Source organism: Rhineura floridana, chromosome 22 (assembly GCF_030035675.1).
Source record: "Rhineura floridana isolate rRhiFlo1 chromosome 22, rRhiFlo1.hap2, whole genome shotgun sequence".
Taxonomy (NCBI): Eukaryota; Metazoa; Chordata; class Lepidosauria; order Squamata; family Rhineuridae; genus Rhineura; species Rhineura floridana.
In genome coordinates, this window is record NC_084501.1 from 15,864,964 (window position 1) to 15,889,869 (window position 24,906).

The 24,906-nt window shown below is 41.1% G+C and overlaps 1 long non-coding RNA gene across 1 annotated transcript; it reads right to left on the bottom strand.

Annotated features, from left to right (window-relative positions):
* Positions 1–20,875: 20,875 nt before the first annotated feature.
* On the bottom strand, positions 20,876–22,694 carry LOC133374720 (uncharacterized). Its single transcript, XR_009759947.1, has 2 exons — positions 22,497–22,694; positions 20,876–21,519 (listed from the first exon to the last, which is right to left on the bottom strand). It is a non-coding gene; the product is annotated as an uncharacterized LOC133374720 (long non-coding RNA).
* Positions 22,695–24,906: the final 2,212 nt, after the last annotated feature.

The following is a 24,906-nucleotide window of genomic DNA, read 5'->3' on the forward strand; positions in this document are numbered from 1 at the left end:
ATTATTATTATTATTATTATTATTATTATTATTATTATTATTATTATTATTATTATTATTATTATTATTATTATATCCCACCCCTCCTCCTAGCAGGAGCCCAGGGAGGCAATGTGTATATTAGGCATAATTGCACACATAGTTGTGCCCCATTCAGGAGACATTTGCGCTGAAATGCCAATGAACATTGATGAGGACTTTTTGTAAAAAAAAAAAAAGAAGAAATTTTCAAACTGATGCGAATGTGTGGACAACTAAAGAACGGGAAAATGCAAAACAGAGCAAACAAAATTGAAAGGGCTGTCCCTCCCTAGTTTGTGTGTGTGTATATATATATAGAGAGAGAGAGAGAGAGAATGAGTGTTGTTGATTCTCTTTCAGCTTTGCCTTCACTCCAACAAAGATGGGCTGTAACGATTGCTGTTCTTCATCCTGCGGTCAGTCCAGCTGCTCACCCTGTTGCGGTCAGTCCAGCTGCAAACCCTCCTGTGGCCAGTCCAGCTGTTCATCCTGCTGCGGTCAGTCCACCTGTTCACCCTGTTGTGGTCAGTCCACCTGTTCACCCTGTTGTGGTCAGTCCAGCTGCTCACCCTGTTGCGGTCAGTCCACCTGTTCACCCTGCTGTGGTCAGTCCAGCTGCAAACCCTCCTGTGGCCAGTCCAGCTGCTCACCCTGTTGTGGTCAGTCCAGCTGTTCATCCTGCTGCGGTCAGTCCACCTGTTCACCCTGCTGCGGTCAGTCCACCTGTTCACCCTGCTGTGGTCAGTCCAGCTGCTCACCCTCCTGTGGCCAGTCCAGCTGCTCACCCTGTTGCGGTCAGTCCAGCTGTTCATCCTGCTGCGGTCAGTCCAGCTCACCCTCCTGTGGTCAGTCTCTCTGCGCCCCCTGCTGCCCTGCAGCGATATCATGTTGCCAAACCAAGATTGACTGTGGTGCCAAGAAATGCTAAAAGACCATCTGGAGCACGTGCAAGTCCATAAGCAGCCAATGCAACAGCCGGAATAGCAGTGCAACTGTCTGCACTGGTTGTGAAGGCTGCTGAGCTTCGTCACTACCCTGAAGCCTCAAGCTTCTCACCTGGCTCCTTCAGTCACTTATTAGATTTTTATTTTTCTCCATTTCCCTTTATTCAATTAAAAGCTTTTTCATCTGTGAAGGTGCCAAGCCCATCGAATATAGAATAGATGGTGTCTTCATTTTCCTCTCGGTGTTTTAGGGTCCTCATTTATCCCATGTGATTTCTCCAACCAGCTATGTAGACAATAATAAAATTCTGAAATCATGAAACCTGACGTGGCCTCCGTTTTTTCATGAATGTTTCACAGAAGCATCATCAGTGACCATGGTTTGACTTATGTAGGATGCAAGCTATATAGGTACAGCCAGGGCTTTTTTTGGTGACAGTACTCACTGGTACAGAGTGCCGGAGTATAGGGATGGGGGAGAATATCCACTAAATTGGACTTAGTACCTGATTCTGATTGAATTCAACAGTCTGCTATCTGTTTGGACAAGCATTGGTTTCTTGTGGTGGTCTGTGGATGTAATCTGTATGGATTTCTTGTGGCAAGCTATGGCTGTAATCAGCATGCATCGGTTTTTGATTCCCCCCCCCATTTTTGCATAATTATCTTTGTAGTTGTCTCTAAGTTGATGCATTTGTAACAGTGTGTAGGTGTTATAAATAAGAAAAAATAAACCAGGTTGAACACAGTGATCATTTACATAAGCATTTACGTTAAAAAATATGCATTTTTTGCAAGCAAAACAACAACAGCAGATTGATTCATCAAGTGCCAAAGAACTCAGGAACAAAAAAGGGGCAGATCTGGATCAAACAGTGGACAGTATTGTGACAGTATTTTTTTCTTAAATAAATAATTGAAAGATGGAAAGATACAGGCTGATGAGAGCTAGTTGTTTGAATCTATTTTTCCTCTGGCCACCTGCTAGAAAATCTGTCTCCCTCTGTCTCTGAACAAAAAGCAGGCAATGTGAGAATAATTTGTAAAAAATAAATCTCTTTGAGGGAGGGGGCAGTGTCCAAAAATCTGACCTCCTTTCAGCCAAAAGCCCCCAAAAAATCACCTCATGGAAAGTTTTAGAAAGAATTGTCATCCCTTCTTTGAGAGGAAATTTCTGAGGGAAAGAAGACTTAAATAAGGGGAGAGGGGCAGAGTCTGGTTTCATGAGGTAACTGCAAGAGTCGTCATGGATATGGTTGTATCCAACTCAGAAATTAATGAACCTATATTAGTCATGTCTATTTATTTCAATGGGCCTACTCTAAGTAGGCCTAGTATTCACTACAAATCATATATCTATACACATACATAATATAAAAATTATATATATATATATATATATGATGCAATTTTTTAACGGTTGTTATATTAGTATATTACATGTGACTTGCTTTGGGATATCTCACATGAAGTGATTTATCATCATCATCATCATCCAGCCATGAGAGTGGCTGTATACTATAGCCAGCACAGATAATACCCCCATGCCATTCTGATGCTTCCCATAAGCTCATTGCAAAATAAAACCTTACAGTCCTAAACTCAGAAATGCTTGTTTTACAATCCTTTAAGTTTTTACGGTGATACACAAAACACTCAGAGAGAATCAAGAGTTCAAAGTGTAAAACAAGAGGAAAAAAACCCAGACCCCTGTTTGACTTTTTTCTGTCAGTGCTCTCATAATTTGTTGAAATTGGTTAGATAGATAGATAGATAGATAGATAGATAGATAGATAGATAGATAGATAGATAGATAGATAGATAGATAGATAGATAGATAGATAGATAGATAGATAGATAGATAGATAGATAGATAGATAGATAGATAGAACTTCAGAATATATACAGAGAGAGAGAGAGATTCAGAGGATGGAGGGAGAGAGGGAGATTAGATAGATAGATGGATGGATGGATGGATGGATGGATGGATGGATGGATGGATGGATGGATGGATGGATGGATGGATGGATGGATGGATGGATGGATGGATGGATGGATGGATGGATGGATGGATGGATGGATGGATGGATGGATGGATGGATGGATGGATGGATGGATGGATTATTCGACCATCTCGTCAGAAACAGAGTAAAATAGTTAACAGTTGTACATTATCAAGAATTTTGTACAATCCGAAACTGGGATTTTAAAATACAATTGATTAAAAAAAAAAACAGTGTAGAATACATTATGTTTCATAATAATATTCATTTTAATAGAGTCCTATTCTCATCTAGAAGAACTTTTTAAAATATTGGATCTAAATTTTTGAGCAGCAACACTAAATTTTGCAACTTGAGTTGTTATTTTGGGAGATGTGTCATCTAAAAGAAATTCTAACCAAAAGTGTTCAGATTTGTGTTGAAAAGTGGACAAAAGAGGAGTAATCAATTGGTGTCTTAAAGAATTGTAAAAAGGACAATAAAAAGTACATGTATATTGTTTTCAACTACTTCCTCTCCACAAGGGCAGACTCGATTTTTATATGGAGTTTTGGCAAACCTACCCTCCATAACAGCCCGAAGGTAGAACATCCAGCCTGATCTGGGAAAAGGCTTTACGATATTCCGGGATTTCCAAGTTTAGTAGATATGGCATTGGGGTGCAAAATTTAGGGTTATGTCTTTGATTTTTAATTAGTAGTAGATGCTGTTGGTAGTCAATGTCTTTTAAACGTTGGCGTATATTGGTTATAGCTGTTTGGAACCCCAAGGCAAGAATAAGTTGAGGTGAAAAGCCTATCGTTTTAAGTTTATCTACTACAAGATCCGCCCATGGGGATTTGAAATTATCACTTAGAATATCTGGGGCAAACCCAATAGGATTAAAAATAAGTTTTAGCCAAGCGCTAATTCTTGAAAACCATATTTTGGTTTCAATTAGTTGGACTCCAGCTTCCAATCTAAGGATGATATTTGACACGCATGTTGGAATTGCCAATATGGATCTCAGAAAGGTGGTCTGAACCGTTTCGAACTCTTTAAAATTAAGATTCTTATTTATCTAGGAGCCAAAGGTTAGTTGCGCTAGTATTTTAACATTAAAGATTTTAATGGCCGGTAAAAAGGATTGTCCACCAACAGAGAAATAGAAGGCCAACAGTGCTTTCATCGTTCTCTTGGCATTAAGAATCATGAGTTTGTTATGAATATGGCAAGTGCCTGACGCTTGTATAACGTACCCCAAATATTTGAAGGAATTGACTTGTTCAATTTCGTTTCCTTGTATCCGCCAATGGTGGTTAGTTTTTTTCCTAGTGAATGCTATAATTTTGGTTTTTTGGTAATTTATCGTCAATGATTCCATGTGGCAATAAGTTGCTAATTTAGCAAGGAGTCGCTTCAAATCAATTGGAGTTCTAGCTAATAAGGCAATGTCATCAGCATATAGAAGGATGTTTCTCGATTTCTTGGCTAGTATAGGAGGGTGTGTAGCTGCTGGTGTTAAATTATGTACAATATCATTGATATATATGTTAAATAGTACTGGGGCTAGCACACATCCCTGTTTGACTCCTTTGAATGTTGGAATAGGGTTCATTAAGTGACCACTAGTGTTACATCTTATTTGCATGGAAGTATTGTTATAGAGACCCTGTATTAAAGCAATAAGACGGCTATCCATGGCAAGATGGTTTAATTTTGACCAGAGACGGGGGCGGGATATTGAATCAAATGCAGCCTTGAGATCTACAAATGCTGCATAAAGAACCCCTCCTTTTCTGGCTGCATATTTGTCAATTAGATGTTGAAGCACTAGTATGTGATCAAAAATTGATCTTTTGGGGCGAAAACCAGCTTGTTCATTTGCTAGTATGTCATTCTGTTCGATCCAATCAATCAATTTTATATGCTGATGGGCTGCATACAGTTTGCTAATTGTATTTAGTAAACTGATCAGTCTATAGTTGGTCGGATCGTCTACCGGGCCTTTTATATGAATAGGGACAATTGTAGCCAGTCCCCAATGTTCTGGTATTATTAATGTAGAATCAATATACGTAAATAATGAGGCCAGAACGGGAGCCCACCAATTTGCGTTGGTTTTAAAAACCTCAGGGGGGATATTATCTGGCCCAGGAGCTTTATTAGGTCTCAATTTGGAAATTAGATACACGATTTCTTGTTTAGTGACTGGGGGCCACTTCTGTAAAGACTCATTTACTGGTTGCGGTGTTGAATTTAGGTCAATTTGGTCGAAATATAAATTATAAAAATATGATTCCCAGATAGGAGCAGGTACATTTGCAGAGTTGCGATATTGGGATTTTGGCCAGTGAGATGTAACTAGTCGCCAGAAGATGTTAGTATTTTTTTGCTTAGCAGCTTCCAATAGTTTTTGCCAAGCGCTATTCCTATCTTGTTGTTTTTTATTCTTAATTAATAATTTGTATTTTTTCTTTATTTCACAGTATGCATGTAAGTCTTCAAGAGACCCTGTGGCCTTAGCTTTTTGGTAAGTATCCCTCATTTGATGGTTAACTATTACGCATTCACTGTCGAACCATGTCTTAGATTTTGGGCGGTAAGTAGTGAAGTGGGGGCGTGATGTATTTGTAATAATCATTTGCAAATTTGTCATGAGTTGTTGAAAAGCGCAAAGTGTATCAGTCGTAAGGGTGGAGTCTAGTATTTTCTCTTTGATTTTATTAGTAGTCGGAGAAATTAGTAACTTAGATACCTCAGTGCTCAATTTAGGCAACCATTTGACCATAGTTGAGCACATTTCTACTTCGTTATTGGCGAATGTTCTATGGGAGAGATGCAAATCATTTGTATTAAGTTTAAATTCAGTTATGGTTGGCAAGTGGTCACTTTCCCGTCGATTTTCAATGTGGAATTTATTTACCAGAAAGAAAAAGTCTATTGAAACAAAAACAAAATCGATTTGAGATGAGCCATTAAATGAGTGATAGGTGTAGTCCCCTGTAATATCTCCCAAGGCTCGCCCATTTAGTAATATTAGGTTTGCCTCTATACACATTTTCATTAATAGCAATCCTGCATAGTTTATGACGTTGTCCTTTGAGGAACAAGGGGGTATGTTGGTGTTCTCTATTGAGAGTAGAGGTAATTGATGGTACTTATGAAATAAGGCCGAATCTGAAGTGCCAATTCGGGCGTTAAAATCTCCGTGCAAAATCAATTTTTTTTCCGGGTTATCAATCATTAACTTAGAGATAAAGGCTTCAAATAAAGAGATTCTTTTGATATTTATGCTGTTGCTACGTGCTGGAGGTAAATATACATTGACGAGTATCAATGAAAATTCAGTAAATTTTAAAATAAGGGCAATAGCTAGATCTTGTAAAGTCCCAGCAACTGTAGTTTTAGCTTTTAAGGAAGTTGAAATAAAGGTGCAGACTCCTCCTTTGGGTCTGCCACCTCTTTCGCTAGGGGTTGCTTGGAGGTAATAAGATATAAAACCATCAAGGATTGGTTCACTCGAATCCAAGTTTCTTGTAGGGATAATATGTTATGGGAGAATAGGTAATCTATCATGTCCTGGTTAGTAGAGATATTAATCCATCCAGCAATATTCCATGAGAGTAAATTAAGTTTGCTTGACTTAGGTTTCAGTCAGTTAGATGGAGGATGAATGATTCGGGACTGGTATATTGTCTTATCTCTACGCACATTTTCATTGATTTTAGAGGGTTGTAATCGGGTAGTTGTAGTTTCTTTTAGCAGTCGTGAAGTAAGTTTTGAAGAATTTGTTGTCAGAGGGAAGCTTGAGGGATTACTGTGTGTTGATTGTTTTTCAGGAGAATTGTGTGTTAAGACTGAGATGTCCGATACATTTGAAAAGGTTAAGGACTCTTGTGTTTCAGGCAGTATAATTGGCTTCTTTATATTCTCCAGATATTGTATTAGATCTTTCAATCTATTGATGGTCTCAAGTTGGTCATTGGAGTTAAGGTCAGGATAGAGATCAAGAAGTAATTGCTCTTCTGGAAATTTCAATGTTGATATTGGTTTCCTTGATCCGTAGGGGGATTATGGTCTCTCTCTTTTTGTTGAAGGTTCATCATTGATTGTGAGTGCCTAGATGAATTCAGATGAAACGGTGAAATTTTAAGAAGACTTTGCAGTGAGGCATGATTTTCGAAATATCTTGTAATCCATAAGTTGCTGCGTACAAGTATCGCTTTATGAGTGTAGAGGAGATATGCATCCCTCGCATCCCAAAAGGTAATAACAGCTCTGGTCGTAGTGTTGTTATGGAAAAGGTACTGTACTGATGAGATTGAGTTTATATTAGTGCGGCCAGGAATTATTTCCTCTAAAAGTTCCCATATATGGTATTTACGTTCCTTTTGTGATAGCCATCTTTTAGCTTTAGGGAAATTCAGGAGTACTAGTTTTCTTGGATTTAGAGTCAATTCCCAATGGCATTCCTGCATCTGGTTTGTTGTCGTTAAGTTATAGTTTTTATGTTGAAGTTGCATCTGATGGAATTCCTTATGGAGTTCGGTATAGGTCAGCTTTGGTGACTTCTGAGTTGTAGTCTCTTGAAATGGATTTTGGATTGGTGAGGCAATGTTTGATCCTTGAAGGAGTTCAAGCTCTCTCGAGTTCGAATGAGGCTCCTTTCTCGTAGTTCTCTTTTTCTTTTTCCCCTTGTTTTTCTTTTTTGAAGCTCGTCGTGGCGGGTCTAAATGTTTATATAATTTCCTAAAGTTCAAATGGGACTTCCTAATTGTTTTGGAATCTTTTATGTTCTTGCTTTTTTTCCTTTGTTGGACTGTTTGTGTGTTCTTATTTTCCTTATTCTTGTTCTGTGCAGGCAATTTCCAGTCCTTTGTCCTAGTTTGAGAAGCTTGCGATCTGTGTGTAAGGACTATTTTTGGAGGACTGGTTTGTAAGTCTATTTTTCTGGTAAGCTCTATTAATGTTGCTAGTAGAGGGCTTAATTCCATTACATATGTTGCAATTTGAGAGAAGTATTGCGTGGCTGTTGAGATCCATTTTTCCATTGATGCATCAGTCTCACACTTGTCATGCGTTGTGTGTGATTTAGCATCTACGCAAGGTTTGCATGCTTCAATAGTATCAAGTTCTCTTTGCTCATTATACAAGATATCAATAAAATTTGTAAAATCCCGTAAAATATATTCAGAATGTGAGTTCGAATTTCTTTTTGGTGAGGATAGCACTGTTGGTATTAAGGTTTCTGTGCTTCTAATAGACTGTAGTTCAGGTATTGACTCACTATGGGATGATTCGAGTAACGGCATAGAGCTAGCTGTGGACAGATTAATTGGAGAATCTTTCAAATGAGAATCAAGGAAAGAAGTAGAAGGCTCATGTTGTTCAGCCCATTTTAATTCTTCAGCTAAGTTGAGACAGGATGGGTCCTCCCATCTCAAGGTCAACATTTCTGTATTGCTTAAAGAAATATCCAAGTCGTTCTTATCTGTCCTCAATATAGGAGCAAGATGTGGGTCTGATGTTAGTGTTTCATTACTTCTCTCTCTTTCCTTTTTGCTGTTCTTCATTTTATAATATGGGTAATTTCCGTCTGTTTGTGTGTGTGAGAAGATTTTCGGGTATTAGTTGGTAGAGCTTCCCGTGTGGGGGAAATACCCAGTGCTTTACAAGCATTCCTAGTGAGAACCATCACAGTTTGTTTTAAGTTAATGGGTAGTTTTGTTCATCTTAATCATTTGTGGTGGGTGAAATAAAGTAGCGTAATCTCTTGAGATAGGCTTTGTGTCCTTAATTATTTACTTACAGTTGGTAGCTAGGTCATGCTCCAAGTTCAGCGTCTTTTAGCTCCTCGGCTTAATTGCAAAATATATCCTGGAACAGGGAGTGAACCAGTGAATAAGAACAGTCATCACAAGTAGATGATAATACTGTGTAGTCCTTGAAGTAATTAGAGAGTTTGAAGATTGAATAAGGTGTTTTAGTCAACTTGTCTAGAGAGAAGTAAAAAATTGACGTACTCCTATATCGCCATCTTTCCCCCCCTCCTCGAACAAACCTTGCCCCATACTCTGACCTTCATCTTCTGCAGTTTAAAAGTTAAAATAATGCCTGGCTGATTTTTAAGAACTTTAACATTGAAGTCTATTATAACGTTGGGCATGTTCAGTAACAACCGTCAGTGTTCTAAAAGCCAGACTCATAGCTGCTTGGGTTGGCTAATCAGGGGGTCACCCACATGCCAGACATTTATTCCACTTTAGGCAATCATGGCTTTCCCCAAAGAATCCTGGGAAGTGTAGTTTGTGAAGGGTGCTGAGAGGAGACTCCTATTCCCCTGACAGAGCTCCAGTGGCCAGAGTGGTTGAACAGTCAGCTCTTCTTCTGGGGATTGTAGCTCTGTGAGGGGAAGAGGGAATCTCCTAGCACCTCTCAGCACTCGTCACAAACAACACTTCCCAGGACTCCTTGGGGAAGCCATGATTGTCTAAAGTGAAATAAAGGTCTGGTGTTAATGTGGCCAGGGACAACTTTGGTTTAAATTTGGGTGGGAGACTACGTGCTCCTGTTGTAGAATAAAAAGGCGGGGAAAACCTTGAAAAACAATGATACTGTTCACAGTGTTTTCCTTTTGGAAAGGAAGGGGGCTTCCTCTCTGCCCAGTGCTCACCTACCCAATCTCCCCCTCCCCCTCCCTCTCCTCTCCTCCTTATTCTCTACCCCTATCCTTTCTTCCATTCTCTCCCCTTTCCCTATCCTTTCACCTATCCTAAGCATGACTGTATAGGAGTAAATCCCACTGAGCTCAAAAAGCATGCAAATGGTCAAACCTGCCTTCCCCTCCTCCTCCATCCTATCCCTCGCTTTTGCCCCTTCCCTCCCCCTCCTCCCTCCCAGGGGAATGGCTCAGAGGCACATGTTACAAAATTCTTTCAAGCTACAAAGGAAGTGGATTGGACTGTGAAATTGTGTTTGCATTTTTATAAATTTGTGGGGCAGTACAATATCTCAGAGAGGTCAGGTCTCCTGCTCCCCTGGTGCATTCACTATAGCTGCCCAATTGCCCTGCTTTTTAAAGTTTGATAGAAATATATGTTGGCTATAGGTAAGTTCTTAAACCACAAGGGGTTTTTTTTGCCTATCAGTGAATAATAATATCTAAGAATCATGACTGGGATGAAAAATTCAAGGGCAATAAAGCACAGAGATTTTTCATAATTTTATGGTTTACTGTTTACTCATTCAGTGAATGAAACACCACTTCAAAGACCAATGAGAATTCCTGTTGCACTTAAGTCCTGCTTGCAGGCTTCCCATTAAGACATCTGGTTGCCCACTGATTAGAAATGTTCAAATTGCAGATACAAGGTGAATCTTTATTTTATTTATGTCTATATTTACTTTTTATTGAATGTATATTTCAACTTTGCTCCCAGAAGGAGCACAGGTGGCAGACAACAAATGAAAAAAAAACCTCTAAAAACATCTTCAAAACAAAACATCATTAAAAAAATGTTTTAAAAAAACCTTGAAAATGATTTGTTTACAGATGCAGACTGGGATAACTGTATCTACATTAGAAACCTTGCTGGAAGAGTAAATTCTTCAGTAGGTGCTGAAAAGACAACAGAGACAGTGGCACTGTTGGGCCAGTACACAACTTGGGGTTGTACACATGTGTAAAGAATATTAGTCACTTGGATCTCTGCAAACCCCTCCCCAATCCAACTTGGGATCACATTCAGTGATGCAGGTCAGCCCCTGATTTGAGCTGGATAGATCTGTGCCTGGTCTGATTCAGTTTGTACCACAGATCTGGATCACAATCTGTGAATCAGGATCTCCATTTCAGTTGCATTGGGAAATTTTAAAAATGGCCAAAACGTTCTTGTTTTGCCACATAAATGCATGGAATTTTGACACATGGTAGCTCTACAAGAACTATGTCAAAATGCAGACAAGTAGATCCAGGGGCTTTGGGGCTAGCTACCTTTAAATTTTGCTTTTTTCATTTTATTTTAAATGTACAACCATTTGAGTACTCAGTCCTGTTAGTTCTCACCCATCCCCACCATGCACTATGATTGGAGAATGTTGGGTGAAATTCTAGCCCTGGAGCTTTTAATAAGCAAAATGCAGCTCCCCTCCTCCCCATTCAGATGTCTTCCTTATATGGAGTAATTAATGTTACATCACTTTAGAGACAGGTGGGCTTCCTGAGAGACTGTTTAGAGGTACAGATCACAAAGGATCACTCTGTCAATGCTATTCAGTCCAAACAGATACTGCACTTCATCAATTTAAATGGGATCTGGCCCAAATTGACACAGATTGTCCCAATTCGGTTTGTCATTCAGGATTCTGAGATGTAAGTTGTACAACCCTAGTAATCACTGGGGATGTACAATGGGTGACCCTCGTGGCTGCCTTGTAGGCAACTGCCCAAAGTTGGAAATAGGATGGACTTTCCATGGTGTGGTAGAAGTGATTTTTTCTCTCTCTTTCTCAGTAGGTAACCCACTGAAATTGATGGTCAATAGATTCTAGACAACTGAAATGCTTTATTTCTCTCCACACATTAAATACGTGCTCAACATCGACTTGGCTGGTAGGAAAACCATTGATGGCCCCTGGCATACCTGTCATGGACTGGGGCTCAGAGAAAACCATGGAGGAGGAGAGGCCCAGCAACCCACACCCCCATTTCACACAGTATCTACTTTTCAAGAAAGTTCAGAGACAATAAATATATTTTATTTCTTTATTTTTGTTTATGCAATATTTTGAAGCACAAGGTGGTCCCATAGTGGAGGAAGAAGGAAGAAAAGGAAGGCCCTCCTCTGGGTGCTTACTCCAAGGGAAGCTCGGAGGGTGGCAACAAGGGAGAGGGCCTTCTCAGTGGTGGCCCCCAAATGATGGAATGATCTCCCTGACGAGGTACGCCTGGCCCCAATACTGTTATATTTTCGGCGCCAGGTCAAGACTTTCCTCTTCTCCCAGGCATTTTAGCATGTGTTTTAAATAGTTTTACATTGTTTTAAATTTTTAAATTGTGTTTTAAATTGTTTTTAAAATATGTGTTTTAAATTGTATATTTGTTTTAATGTTTTTGATTGCTGTAAACCGCCCAGAGAGCTTCAGCTATGGGGTGGTATACAAGTGCAATAAATAAACAAATAAATAAATAAATAAATAAAGCCTACCCATCTAATTCTACACAATCATCATGTCTCCTTTGCTTCCTAAAACTTCTTAAAAAAAAAACTTCTTTCAAAGAGATTAAAAGGAAGAAAAGAATCAGAACATTATCATAAGAGACAGGCACAAAGCTTTAAGGTTTTCAGCTTAGCGAAGTGGAGAACAGAGGGTGAGCCGACAGGTCTTCAAAGGGATGTTGATGGTGTTGATGTTGTTCCAGATGTTGGACAGGCCATGTTGCTGTTTCTGGCTGAGTTGAATGCCCAAAGTGTCAGCAGCAACCACAGCAGGATCTCTTCCGTTGTGAAGACCTGATGCAATAGCAGCAAGGGGTACAGCAGCAGCAAGCGGAGCAGCACGAGTTGCAACCGCTGCCACAGGGGATGTAGATGATGGTTGGTCAACGGTTTGAACAGCCACAACAGTCACACCCCATCTTTGCAAATGGAAGGTAGGCTGAAACAGATGAAAGATGCATTGCCTTTGTGAAGGTGTATGTTATACAGGAGGAATGGCATTCAGAACATGGTGGTGCCATGCTAGCCTGATCACAGCTGTCCACACATTGGGAACCTCAGCCTTGTATCTGGTCCAAAATTTGCAGCTCATGCCGAATGCACCAGACAGATTGTTCACAGAAGCAACATGTTTTTCCTCTGCTGAGAGAGCTGCACTTGTTGACAATTAGTTACTGGGGTAGGTTCAAGGTTCTTGTATTCATTCACATAGCACTAAACAATGTAGGCTCAATGTACCTTAAGGATGTTTTAGTTCCTTACTGAGATATTCTGATGTGGAACACTTTGCCAATAGAGGTTTAGTAGGAATGATTCCTGCCTTCTTTTGACATCTCCTAAAAACTGTATTACTCAGACAAGTCTTTGCAATGTGAATAACTTTAAAAAATCCACAGTATTTATTGATGTTTTTACTAGGGTTTTTATTTATGCTTTCATTCATCTTATTATAATTTTGCATGCCATAAACCAACTTGCTGTATTTTTGATGGCTTTAAGATTAGACAAATTCATGGAGGCGGTCAATGGCTACTAGCCTTATGACTATGTTTTGTAACTACGGCACTGAATCTGCTCCAGGCTTCAGTCCATACTTTCAAGGAAATCTCCAAGGTTCTGAACCCTATTCCCAAAACAGGCTGAACAGTTTGTATCGAATGGTGGCAGTGGCGGATTGGAGGAAAGTGTATCCAGTCCCACAGAGAAATTCAGGGCTGTATGCTTCAGAGTCAAGGGGCTGCAGGGGGGGTTACAAATTACCTATACCCATTGACACAAGGTATTGGAATAGCCAGGCAGAGACTAGGCACAGTCTATTGGCTAAAAGGGTTACAGAGTGTCGGGTGGTGCTGTGATGTTCCTATATATTAGTGTATATATGGTAAGTGCTGGTTGTTTAGAGTATACATGGTAAGTAGTGAAAGAGGCGGGGGAGTGAATGGGCAATAGAATGCTTGATGATTGGCTGAACGTTTAAAATGGCTGACAGTATAAATGAAAGGATGACAGGTAAATCTGGGGGAATGAGAGGTGGTGAATTGTGGAATCTGGGGGGAGAAGAGAAAGAGTGGGTTGCTTGGTGGGGTTTAGAGAGTTGTTTACCAGGAGGGAGGTGGAGTTCGGATTAGTATTGAGTAAAACCATATGCTTATGTGCCTTAAGAAGAAATCTTGTTAATCTTGTTAGCTTTGTTATCTGTAATAAATACTTAATTTGGTTTACCAAAGGCCTGATCCTTGGCTGGGGTTTCACAGACCAGAAGGGAGGGTAAGGTAATGACCAAGGCTGAAGGGGAACTGTAACAAATGGTGGCAGCAGTGAAGAGAATAACAATACCAGTATTCAGAGTCTCTGGGAATACTAGTATTGGGACGTTACTGGTGGTTGCCTAGCAGGGGGATCTGTTGAGATCTGTGCTAGAGCGGATAGGTAAACCATAAGAGAGTGTGGTCCGGACTGGTGGAGTCCCTGGTGGTGCCTAGAGACAGGCAGTAACCACGAGCAGGTAGGAACCTGACAGGGAGAGCCAGGGAAGGACGAATCACATGTGGTGTCAGTAGCGGTGGGATACGAACAACAGAGAATCCAGATACGAACCAAAGAGAGTCCCAAAGACACGTGGTGACAAAGGAGACTACGTCACAGGTGACGTAGCTGTAGCAGTGAGATACGAATACTAGACAATCCCTAATAGTTGTGTGGCAAACAGAAATAACAAAACAAGATTTCTTGTGAGAGTGACTGGCAAAGAGTGTGTGGCAAAGAGTGAGTGAACTCAAACACCATGGCTGAATACATAAAAATGAAAAGAGAGGAGCTGGTGGAGAAGTGCATAACATTCAATTTACCTCATGAGGGTAAAGGGGTAGATGAATTGAGGGTAGCACTTATAGGATTTGCAACTGCCCAGCAAAAACAACCTGTCAGAGAAGAGACCCCAGAAGGATATTTAAGCAATCCCGCTTATATAGAGTACTTGAGAGAGAAGTTGAGGATGGAAGGTGCAGAGAAGGAAAAACAGAGGGAGTTGGATATTGAGATAATGAGATTGGGGTTTGAGGAGAGGGAGAAGCAATGAGCATTGGATGCTGAATTACAAGTAGAAAAGTTAAAATTTGATAGAGAGAAATTTCACTCTGAGGAGACAAGGAAAGAGAGAGACGGAGCAAAAATAAAAATTACTCCAAAGGACTATGCTGTCTATGAGTCTGGTCAAGATCCTCAAATTTACCTCAGCACCTTTGAAAAAGCAGCTCAGTTGTGGGGGCTACCTGAAGATAAATACATGCAGTATTTATCAAACCTGATTAAAGGGGAATTGGCTGAGGTATACCAATATTTCCCCTCAGACAGGCCCGTCACCTATGCTGAATTCAAAGAAGCAGTGTTTAAAAGATTCAAACTGGGGCCTGATTATTTTAGAAAGCTTTTCAGAAACTGCCAGATACAGACAGGGAGGTCTTTCGTGGAGCTGGGGGCAAAACTGATGGACATATTTGGGAAATGGCTGACAAGTGCAAAAGCTCAGTCAGTGGAAGAGGTGAAAAGCCTCATGATACTGGATCAATTATACCATCAGTTACCACCAGAAAGAAGGCTCCTGGTCAAAGACCGTTCCCCTACATCTGTGCAGGAGGCCGCAGAGATGGTGGATCACTTCGCCTCTAATAGAACTGGCTGGGTGGGGAAAACATCAAGAGAGTTTAAACCCAGACCATATAGTGCTGGCAGAAGGGATGTGGTACCACAGCGAGTGAGTCCTCCAGTAAAATCTGAAGGGCACAGGACACCCCAGAGTGGATCTGTGTACCCTAAAAGTGAGGAGGAATTATGCTACAAATGTGGTAGACCAGGGCACCTACGTTTTCAATGTGAGGTTGCCAACCCCATTAGTAATCCTGCTCAGACAAGGGCAGTGAAAACAGAGCCCAAGGCTTTAGAAACAGCGAAAAAGGTTCAGTTTTGCCAGATAGTAACAGACCTTGATTCAAGTCTGAGAGAGGAAGTGAGAGTACAGGGGGCAAATTATTGGGCATTGCTTGATACTGGTGCCGCTCAGACGTTACTGAGGCCAGATTTAATAAAATCTGAAGAAATATTACCTCAGGAAACAGTGACTATCCAAGGAGTGAGGGGTCAACCAGAAAGTTTGCCTGTGGCCCTGGTGGAAATGACTTGGAGAGGCCGAGAGGGCCGATATAAAGTAGGCATTAATGCCCAGCAACAAGAACCAGTAATACTGGGAAAGGATGTAATGGGCGCCCAAGGAAAGATCTATGTAGTGACCAGACAGCAAATTGGCAGAGAAAAAGAAGCCATATTAAGGGGGGCTGAAACAAACAGGGTGGAATCTGTTAACCAGCCTCAGGTCACCATAGCAACCACTAGCAGGCCTGGTGAAGGAGACAAACTGTATCAAGTGGTCTCTGGGGAAGAAGCAGATCAATTCAGGGAAGAGCTGCATAAAGATATAAGTCTGAAGCAGATAAAGGAACAAGCGCTGACCCAACAGATTCCTTTCAATGACAAACTGAGGAGTCAAGTTGTGTGTGAGAATGGGATTTTATGTGGACTGTGGATGCCTGCTGAGAGAGGGGGTGAATGTGAACCAGTGAAACAAATGATGGAAGTGGTGAAAGAGAATTTGAGTCAAGCTCAGCAGAAGCAAAGTTACTGGTATGACAGAACAGCCAGAGAACGTGTGTATAATGTGGGAGATATGGTTATGGCGTTCATACCCAGGAAACATGACAAATTACAGGCTAATTGGAAGGACCATATACCATCAGAGAAAGGCTTGACACAGTGACATATGTAATCACCACAGACCAATTAAACAAAAGCAAAGTGGTTCATGTAAATATGTTAAAGCCTTACCATACCAGGGATGCAAAGGTGTTGCAAGTTACCTTATTCCCTGAGGGAAGTGGGCCTGAACTTCCAGATTTGGTACAGGAAAGCAAGGACAAAGGAGGGGTAGATCAAGTGGAATGGTCAGAGGAGGTAGAGGAGGAAGTAAAAGAAGAGATTCTGAGAGTTTTGAAAACCTATAGGAATCTCTTTAGCAACAAACCTGGCCGAACCAGTATAGTTATACATTCCATTGATACTGGAGATCATGCCCCAATCAGATCTGTTCCGTACCGTGTGAATGGGAAAGTTTTGAATGAGATCAAAAAGGAGGTGGAAGATATGCTGGAATTAGGAGTGATCAGGGAATCCATCAGTCCCTGGGCCTCAGGTATTGTCCTGGTTCCGAAAAAAGATGGAACGACAAGGTTTTGCATTGATTATCGGCTAATCAATAAAATTACTGTCCCAGATGCGTATCCTATGCCTAGGGTAGACGCTATGTTAGAGTTATTGGGGGCAGCAACCATTATCTCTACACTAGATCTCTGTAAAGGATTTTGGCAAATGGAACTAGACGAGCAATCCAGAGCCAAAACTGCCTTCAGTGCACCAGATGGGTTATATGAGTTTGTGACCTTACCCATGGGACTAAGGAACTCACCAAGTTCATTTCAGAGGCTAATCAATACTGTGTTGCGAGGCATGTCAGATTTTGCAGTGGCCTATATCGATGACGTGGCCATTTTTAGCAAGTCGGTGCCTGAGCATGTCCAACACCTGACAACAGTATTGGAGGCCTTAAGAAAAGCAGGCCTCACAATAAAAGCTAAGAAATGCCAGTTTGGACTAAAGGAAGTAATCTATTTAGGACATAAGGTGGGGAGTGGGAAAATCACCCCCTTACGGAGCAAGGTGGAGGCAATACAAGCGTGGCCGATCCCCTTAACCAAAAAACAAGTAAGGGCATTTCTGGGTGTGGCTGGTTTTTATAGGAAGTTTGTGAGAAATTTTGGGGAAATAGCAACCCCCTTGCATGAATTGACCAAGAAGAAGTGTTCTGAGCGTGTGGTATGGACGGATGAATGTCAGAAGGCTTTTGATCTGCTGAAGCAAGCCTTGTGCCAAGGACCCATATTAATAGCACCAGACTATGAGCAACCATTCATCGTGGCTACAGATGCGTCAGACCTCGCGCTGGGAGTCATCTTGCTGCAGGAGAGAGAAGGCACCAGACATCCAGTGGCGTATCTGAGTCACAAGCTGACGCCGAGGGAGAAAAATTATTCATCGTTCCAGAAGGAGTGCCTAGCGGTCGTGTGGGGACTGAACAAGTTGCGCCCATACGTGTGGGGACGAAGATTCACAGTGACTACGGATCATCGGGCCTTGTTATGGTTGCAGACTATGAAAAACCATAACACTATGCTGCAGAGGTGGTCCTGGGCCCTACAGGACTATCAAGTGGACTTCCAGTTCATCAAAGGCAAGGACAATGTACTGGCCGATGGACTTTCCAGGCAAGTGGCTGGGACTGCAGTGACGTGACCAGACAGAGGAACAAAGAAAGACATTTTCCCCATAGAGACTTTTATTTGTTAACGCGACGTATAAATCCTGGAACAGGAATAATACTCTGCCGTTGTTTAAGGGGGGGGAAATGTGATGTTCCTATATATTAGTGTATATATGGTAAGTGCTGGTTGTTTAGAGTATACATGGTAAGTAGTGAAAGAGGCGGGGGAGTGAATGGGCAATAGAATGCTTGATGATTGGCTGAATGTTTAAAATGGCTGACAGTATAAATGAAAGGATGACAGGTAAATCTGGGTGAATGTGAGGTGGTGAATTGTGGAATCTGGGGGGAGAAGAGAAAGAGTGGATTGCTTGGTGGGGTTTAGAGAGTTGTTTGCCAGGAGAGCGTGGAGAAGGAGGGAGGTGGAGTTCGGATTAGTATTGAGTAAAACCATATGCTTATGTGCCTTAAGAAGAAATCTTGTTAATCTTGTTAGCTTTGTTATCTGTAATAAATACTTAATTTGGTTTACCAAAGGCCTGATCCTTGGCTGGGGTTTCACAGACCAGAAGGGAGGGTAAGGTAATGAGCAAGGCTGAAGGGGAACTGTAACAAATGGTGGCAGCGGAGAAGAGAATAACAATACCAGTATTCAGAGTCTCTGGGAATACTAGTATTGGGACGTTACTTGTGGTTGCCTAGCAGGGGGATCTGTTGAGATCTGTGCTAGAGCGGGGAGAGAAATCATAAGAGAGAGCGGTCCGGACTGGTGGAGTCCCTGGTGGTGCCTAGAGACAGGCAGTAACCACGAGCAGGTAGGAACCTGACAGGGAGAGCCAGGGAAGGACGCCTCACAGGTGCTGCCTAGCAGTGGGATCTTTTGAGATCGGTGCTAGTGCTGTAAAGGGTAAGAAGAAAACCTGACATTCCTGTCTGCTGGCAGCCACAAGTGAGAGCTTCACAGGTGGTGCCAGGGAAGGACGTCACACACGCCCCCCAGAAAAACACCTGTATTCTGTTGTTTCTGTACTTTTCCATGGCTTATAGTTATACCTACTTCCTATATGTTTCTCTGCATCTATAGATAGGTAGATAGAATTTATTGCGGTCATAGACCAAAAGCATATCATATTCCAGCATACAAATATTAATTTTGATAAAAATTTAAAAACATTTTAAACCATCTTAAAAAGTTAAAATTTTGTTGTAATTATCGTATTCACATAGACAAAGTTTTCCTACGTTGAATGGCTATTGCACAAATTTAGCAGTTTTCTCCGTTACAGCAGTAAATTGATCGGCCAATAGGAATTCCACATAAAATATATCACTTCTACCGGGTAGTGAATCTAAAATAGGAGTAATTAGCTGGTATCTAAAATCAGAATAAAAGGGACAATGTAATAAAACATGTGTAACTGTTTCCACCTCGTCATTACCACATGGGCATTTTTCTATCATTGTATGGCACTTTTTTAAATCTTCCCTCTAATATCGCCGATGGAAGGGCATCAAATCTTGCCAGAGTGAATGCTGTGCGCCATTTGGGTAAAGTAAGATCCGATAGGTATGTCATAGGGGCCAAGGGTTTAGTGTTATACCTATGCTTCCTAACTAACATCAGTTGTTGTTGGTAATCAATATCTCTAACTCTCTGTAGGATATTTACCTTGGCCTTTGTATAGCCCATGTCTAAAACTGTTGGAATAGAGAAGCCTATGGATGCATCTATGGACTTTGCAAGAAGCGAGAGTGACTTAAATGTGGCCTTCAGAGCATGGAATAACTATTGATTTTTATTTGTTTGTTTGTTAAAGCACAATAGAGAAGGATTGTCTTTTAAAAAATCTGTTACAACATTTTATTTTTTAAAAAAATCCTGCATTGCCCTGCTTCAACAAAACAACAACAACAGAGCACTTCACAATTCCACAGACAGTGTTCTAGACAGCCTCACATTGTCACATTGTTAGGCCTTCAGGAATCTTGTAAGGTTTATGACAGGGCACTACCATGCAAAGGGAATACCAGTGTGCAACTGTGATGTTTTAAAACTATATGCAAGCAACCTCTTAATTATATTAAGTCACGAAAAAGAAAGAGACAAACCTCCACCCCTCCCCATGAGGGATGATGGAGGAAAAAGAATCCCTTTTCCTTTCCCCCCCACACACACAAAGGAAATACCTATTTGTCTGTAATTTGGCGGGCTGAATCCACCTGTGCTTTGTAAAATTTGTCCACTCTGGCCAAAGGGGGGAAAGGGCATAGGCACTTTTCAGCTTTCCCATTACAGTGAAAGGAGAATGCAGAGTTTTGTTGTATACAAAGCAACTTGGAATGCAAGAGAGAGATTTATGTGGAAAAAGCACAGAGTGATTCAGAAACACACACCGGAAGCATCCCAATCACTGGAGACATACCAAGGGGGGACACTTGTTGCCTTCATGCCTTACTTGTGTCTTTCATGGAGGCAACTGTCTAGCCACAGATGGAAACAGGATGGGCCTTGCATGGTGTGGATGAAGTGTATTCTTCCCCCTCCATCTTTCTCACTCGTGAAACCTATGCGTAGCCCAGTGAAATTGGTGGTCAATAGACTTCAGACAGACAAAAGGAAGCACTTCACATGCAAACCACCATGTAATCAAATTAGAGTTGACTGGTATGGACACCAAAGATTGCCCCAGGTTAAGCTGGTATGGAGAGGAGAGAAACCCATGGAGAAGGAAGAAGAGGACAAGGAGGAGAAGGAAGAGAAGGAAGAGGAAGAGAAGGCTAAAAACCCAAATCACTATTTCATGCAGTGAACAATTCTCAAGACACTTCAGAGACAATACATATATTGTAATATATATTTATTTTTTATAAATAGTTTAAAGACCATTCTGTGGTCCAGGACGAAAGTGAGGTGGGGAGGGAAGACTACCTATCTAATTATGCACATGATGACACAATCATCATGCCTCCTTTGCTTATTATGACATCTATGGGAAAAATGATTAAAGGGAAGAAGAGGTTTGGTGCCTTATTATAAGTGGCAGGTGCAAAGCTTAAGGGTTTATGACATAGCAAAGAGGAGAACAGGAGATCAACCAACAGGTCTTCAAAGGGACGTTGATGGTGCTGAGGTTATTCCAGACATTGCACAGGTCATGTTGTTACTGTGGGCTGAGTTGAATGTCCAAAGTGTTAGCAACTGCCACAGCAGGAGGACCTTCTTCCATTAGAGACCATGTAGATAGAGCAGCCGCCATTGCAGCCGCCACCATTGCAGCCGCCACTGCAGCAGCCGCCACCACTGTAGCCGCCACAGCCGCCACAGCTATAGCACTGGCAAGCACCATAGCTCATGGGGGAAGAGTAGCAAGGAGAACAGCACGAGTTGCCGCCACCGCCGCCACCGCAGGGGATACACATGACATTTGGTCCACGGTCTGCATAGCTACAACAGCCAGAACCCATCTTTGTGAGTGGAAGGTAGGCTGAAACAGATGAAAGATGCATTATGTTTGCGGGTGTGTTTGGCTTTCTGAAGGAATGGCATTCACAATGTGGTGGTTGACTGATGGGAATGACTCTGTAGGACTTATTCCAGGTCTAAGTAAGCCCTAAGGAGGTCACGTTCTGTGGGCCACTTCTGCCATTTGTGGGGCCTGGCACGCTTACCTGGAAATGGGCATCAGTGCTCCATGTTGCACCAAGATTCTAGCTCTAGTCACCATCTTAAATTCCCACAATGCATCCAATGTAATATTGTTTCCGGGCATTGTGGGAAATCAAAATGGCCACCAGATACCAGAGTTGGTAGAAGTAGTAGGCCTATTTGGACCTCAGAACTCTGATCCAGGTTGCCAGATTATCTTGCATATCCTTATTAGAGTAGGCATTTTTGGATGTTAAATATTTTTATAATGCTTTTCAATCCAACTAGTACTTAAATATAGCAAAATAACAGAAACAACACTAAAAGCAACAGATGAAAAGAGCTACATCTCAAGATGTAGAAAGAATAAAGAAGTCTTTGTAAATACTTGAAAGTCAGCAGGATCAGGGACATGCAAGCTTCTCTGTGGGGGGAATATCACAAGCACAACACCCATCCCAAAGGCCGTGTCTCCAGTAAGTGTCCATCTTGCTCCAGATGGTGGAGAGACCTGGAGTAGGGCCTTACATGGTGAATTTAAAATGGGTTGAGTCTGGATTAGCCTTGGAGATCAGATTTGTAACTAAGGTAAGCCTTACTATAAGACAAATAAGATCAGAATTTAGAGGTAAATAACATAATATGCAGAACATTTCAGTTAAAGGGATGTATCCAGTTTGGTTACTGTATATTCACAGTGAAACCCATTGAAATTAAGGCCCAAGGTTGGTCCATACTATTCATTTCAATGAGCCTACTCTGAGTAGAACCAACATGGGCTACAACCCACCAAATTTCATTTATAATTCAGCTTACCTTGTTCAGTGGTGAATGGAGAGTTGTATGGTTGAGGATCCCAGTGTTTGAATGGAGAGGTCTGGGGTGGTGGGCCTTTTATACAGCTCCCTGTTGTGTTTTCAGAGGAAGTGAGGCATCACGGCAAAAATGATAAACTCTTCATTAGCCATCAACGTATCCACCCCTATCTGGACGATGCACCATCTTCTGCTGCATGGTCCTTCACGTGGCTCATATTCATCATTAGCGCTCTATATCTTTAAAAGCATGATTACATCTAATAACAGTGTGACTGTCAGTGTGGCCAGAGGCCACTAAGAGAATTATGCACAAGAGTGTTTATATTTATGAACATTTTTAACAGAATCCATGAAGTCAAGGTTATACTTCTTACACCAAAAAAAAAAAAATCTGATTCATCGTTGTTTGTTCAGTTAATTATTTTTCTTAATTATTTTTCTATTGTATTTTAAGTTCTCGTCGTTCTTCCCAGATGGTAGATGTTTGTTCTGATGAACTTCTGGTCTGAAATTTGAGATGGGGGAAGGCAACAGAAGAAGTAAATGGAAATGGCAGTAGTGCTAAATGTAGGTCTATGTGATGGTTTATTTACATCATAACAGATACTCTGGTGTGCACCAGCCACAAAATTTGGTTAGGAGCTGAATTTGGCACTTTACATAACTGCCTGATGTGGCTCAGCCTGATTTGGAACTTGCCTGATACATCTTGGGGTTTGGAGTAAGAGAGCAATGAATTCTCTCTCTCTCTCCTCTCCCCTTAACTATTAAGAAGTCACAGTTGGCTATAACTCGGCACTTTTGACAAAGGTTGATGCTGTTTGCAGACATAATGGCCCCACAGAGTCTGCCAAAAGACATATGGGGAGGTGCTGTTGTCCCACCATGCGCCCCACCAACCAAAGTAATGCTCTCCTAAATTGCTTTTAATTTCTCCTAAATTGCTTTTAATTTCAGGAAGATAGGGATGAAATTTGGCGGCAAGGTTGCCTCTTCTGAGGGCATAAATTCTGCCAAAAGTCAGATAGTTTTCTTCTTCAAGGACAAACATTAGAGTCTGAAGATCTGTTCCATTCCCCCTTCCCTTTATCTATTCAGAAATGAAAAATGGCTATAACTTTTTATTTCTTTTTTATTGAAATGGATGAAATAGCAGAGTACACATACACACAACATTGAAAAAATGGTAAATTTCTTCATTACTCATTCAAGTCACCATCCCCATATGGATGATGTGCCATTGTCACCTGCATGGGCCTTGACCTGGATCATATTTGTCTTTACCACTTTTAAAATGCATTATTAAGCTAATAACAGTGTGATCCTCAATCTGGTTGTAGGGCACTGATGGGATTATGAAGAAGGCTTATATCCATGAACCTGCTGAACAAAATCCATAAACCCAATATTATGTGATTCATCCTTGCTGGCTCAGTTAACATAAGTTAACTGTGTGTGTGTTATGTGCCTTCAAGTCAATTACGACTGATGGCATCCCTATGAATCAGTGACCTCCAAGAGTATCTGTATTAAACCACCCTGTTCAGATCTTGTAAATTCAGGTCTGTGGTTTCCTTTATGGAATCAATCCATCTCTTCTTTGGTCTTCCTCTTTTTCTAGTCCCTTCTGTTTTTCCCAGCATTATCATCTTTTCTACTGAATCATGTCTTCTCATTATGTGTTCAAAGTATGATAACCTCAGTTTCATTATTTTAGCTTCTAATGATAGTTCTGGGTTAGTCTGTTGTAACACCCATTTATTTGTCTTTTTCGCAGTTCATGATATCCACAAAACTTCCCTCCAACACCACATTTCAAATGAGTTTATTTTCTTATCCACTTTTTTCACTGTCCAACTTTCCACATCCATACAAAGAGATCGGGAATACCATGACCTGAATGATCCTTACCTTGGTGTTTAGTGATATATCTTTGTATTTGAGGACATTTTCTAGTTCTCTCATTTTCTAGACTATCCCAAGTCCCAGCCTTCTTTTAATTTCTTGACTATTGTCTCCATTTTGGTTAATGACTGTGCCAAGGTACTGATAATCCTTGACAAGTCCAATGTCCTCATTGTCAACTTTAAAGTTACTTAAATATTCTGTTGTTATTACTTCAGTATTTTTTAACATTCAGCTGCAGTTCTGCTTTTGTGCTTTCCTCTTAACTTTCATCAGCATTTGTTTCAAATCTTTACTGGTTTCTGCTAGTAAAAGGTAAAGGTGTCCCCGCACTTATAGTGTGACTCGTTTCCGACTCTTAGGGTGACGTCTTGCGACGTTTACTAGGCAGACCATATATATGGGGTGGGCTTGCCAGTTCCTTCCCCGGCCTTTCTTTCCCCCCAGCATACGTCGGGTACTCATTTTACTGACCACGGATGGATGGAAGGCTGAGTGGACCT